The sequence below is a fragment of the Arachis hypogaea genome, chromosome 12 (assembly GCF_003086295.3).
Source record: "Arachis hypogaea cultivar Tifrunner chromosome 12, arahy.Tifrunner.gnm2.J5K5, whole genome shotgun sequence".
Taxonomy (NCBI): Eukaryota; Viridiplantae; Streptophyta; class Magnoliopsida; order Fabales; family Fabaceae; genus Arachis; species Arachis hypogaea.
Window position 1 is genome coordinate 93,607,318 of NC_092047.1, and position 3,125 is coordinate 93,610,442.

Consider the following 3,125-nt stretch of genomic DNA (forward strand, 5'->3'; position numbering starts at 1 on the left):
AACAAAAAATGGAACTGTTACAATTCAAAGTGATATTTTGTAACAAATTTTTCTGATACAAAAAATCAAAAATCGTTACAAAATTGGTAACAAATTTTGATCTTCAAGGTATTTTTGGTGACAATCTATTTTTTCCTATCATAAAATTTTGTTACAAAATGTAACTTGATTTTGTAACTTTTTTTTTCTTTAATTACAAAAGTAAAATAATTATTTTGTAACAATTTTTTTAATACAAATTGCATGCATAATTTACTAAATTATTTTTTAAATTAACTAATATATTACTTATTTTAATAAGAAAGTCTACATTTATATAATATGCAAAAACATACATAATTCAAACATGCCTCGTTTAGCTAAAATTGTTTTAAAACAAAATAACATTAGTGAGTACATTGATTAGTTCTACAAGTTATATGTCTTGCATAAGTTCAACCAAAAGTTAAAAGTTCTAACATAGATTAGTGTCTCTATGAATCAAAATATTCTTGAGCCCTCAAGGTAGCATATGGTCGCCATTTCAGCACTCCTGTAAATAAGAAAAACCAAAACAAAAAATTAGAAACAAGATATAACACTAATTATAATTTTTTCCGTTAAATTTTATCCAAAATGTTTAGAAAAATTTTGGCAGAACCTCCCCTAAAACTTGGATATTTCCACCGTCTACGGTTCCAACAAAAACAACCAATTCACAACTTATTTTTCAGCCAATACACAACCAAATTTATCAAACCAAATAATAAGACATTTGTCATTTCTCAACCATGACACAAGTAAAATGTGATAAATAGATCCATATACAAATTAAACTATACTAATAATATAGAAATCATCTAGGAAAATATATTAAAACCATAAGCAATTTTATGAGTACCTTTAGGGTCTATTAGCATTTGAAACCCATGCGCAACATCCAGCAATTTCTTCAGTACGTGTTCTGAAATTTCAGTTTATAGACACATTCTTAAAAAACAATTAATTCTAATACATATCTGGTTTAAAAATTAAGAACATCTAATATAATACTAAAGCTGCATGGTGGTATGCCACTTACCTATGAACCATATTATAGTAGCAAGAAAGAAAATGGATGTTAAACAAAGTGCTGTTTTCCTCCAGTCATTAATATGATCCTGTGCAGGAAAACTATTTTGCTTAGAATAAAAATAAATGTTAAAACAGGAACAAATACAGACAAAAGGCTGGAACAGCCAACAATGTAAAGCAGGTCAATAAATCATGAGTATGGCTGCATCAAAATGTAAAACATAAGGCAGCACAGTTCTTGATACTAGTTTTGTCAACTTCTTTTTCATATATGTTAATTCAAGAGGGATGTTGAAAGTTGCCTAAACAAACTAAGATGTGAAACCCTTTTACATCAAAGGGAAAAATGAGAAAGAGAGAACAGTTTATAACAAATAAAGCCAGGTTTGACATTTATTTTAACAATTTTCTGGAGATAGATATAATAACTAAAAGAGAAGGGATAAACTTAAGTTTTGAAACGTTTACTATAGATCAAACCCACTGGCTAATCATATGTCTGGTTTTTCTGTTTGAGAAACTCCATATCATGGTTTGGACAAAACTACTAAAACGTGATTTAGAAGCTGAAAATGAAATCCAACAAACATGGATAAGGTGAAAATCAATCAAGCACTTTACTTCTAGTACAAATCTGTGTCTTATGTTGGCTGATAATATCCAGTTATAAAAATAATCAAAATATTAGGAAAAATCATGTAAAATGTAGAATCCAATGGCTGATATATATCCAATAATAAAAGTAACCAAAACACGCACAATATTAGGAAAAATGAGGTGTAACCTGCAGGATGCCAACAAGTGGTGAGGAAGGTACATCACCAAAGATATGGATTGAAACTGTAGATATTGCCATGGACAGCACCCTCAAAATTGGTTTTACACAATGAAGAGAAACATAATTTACAGGAGCCTATAAAAGGGGACAAATTTAAGACTAGAGTTTTATGTTATATATCATTATCAGGTTCTTATGAACATGCAGTAGCATGCAAGAAGATGAAATACCAACCATCTAAATCTAGAACAACCAGTCCAATATAAAGTAATTGATTGCAATTATTATGCAAGTAAAATGGTAGGTTGACCCAAAAGAAAAAGAAAATCCCTTCAAATGGCTCATAATGTTACCTGTGTGGCAAAAATCAGCAGTTCACCAATAGAGAAGAGTACTATGAAACCAGATAAGCTCCTGAAACAGAATGCAATCAAGCAGAAGATAGCACCTAAAAATGTTGCTCCAGAAAGAAGCTGCCATGAAGAAAGGGAACCAAAGAAGAAAAGAAACAAAACATGATAAAAGATCATGAAGAGTAGAACTTCCAAATGAAAGATGTAAAATTCATGATAAAGATTCAACTCAAATTAAATGAGACCTGCAACATTGGAAACAAGACACTTTGCAGAGCATGGTTCTTCAAGTCCTGTCACCTAAGGTTTGAAACTCCTTGAACAACGACAGAATTTTGCCAATATCAACAACCTGCTGAAACTCAAAACCCCATTGCATTACCAACCAAAGGCATAAGCACATGCTTATCAAAGCATCAATATCCTCATCACAGAAACCAAATTCCTAAGGTACCAACAGCTCAGAATCTCTAACAACTTATATTGAAATACTACTTTTCAGAGGTTCTGGAAATAAAAACACTTACCAAGAAGGCAAAGGCTCGATGGTAGCTTCCAAAAGTCAGAACGGCGGCAGTTTGCAACGGTGACATGACCCTGGCGACGAGGCAGCGGCGGAAGGTGTCTCCCTTTCCCGTCGCGTTCTCACCCTTCATACATAGCTCAGTTCGGCGACGAAGTAGATCCACGGCGCTGATGGAAGTACGGCGGTGACGAGCTCCCTCAACGGCGATGCGACAGATCCGACGGCGACAGGATCCTCGGCGGGAGCAACGAACCACAGTGGCTCTTCACCCTCTTCCTGTCGGGTTCTCCTTCTCCCGGTGACCCAGCTGCGGCGGCGATGACAGTGCCGGCTCGGACCCTCGACGGCAGCGGCTTGACGGCGAGCTAACGCGCTCCCCCATCTCTCTCTGTCCTTGCTCGCGTCTTCTTCTCTC

At 34.7% G+C, this 3,125-nt stretch overlaps 1 long non-coding RNA gene across 1 annotated transcript; it reads right to left on the bottom strand.

The window, feature by feature from the left end:
* Positions 1 to 729: 729 nt before the first annotated feature.
* LOC140177338 (uncharacterized) lies at positions 730 to 2,318 on the bottom strand. Its single transcript, XR_011869169.1, has 3 exons — positions 2,185 to 2,318; positions 1,838 to 1,966; positions 730 to 1,139 (listed from the first exon to the last, which is right to left on the bottom strand). It is a non-coding gene; the product is annotated as an uncharacterized lncRNA (long non-coding RNA).
* Positions 2,319 to 3,125: the final 807 nt, after the last annotated feature.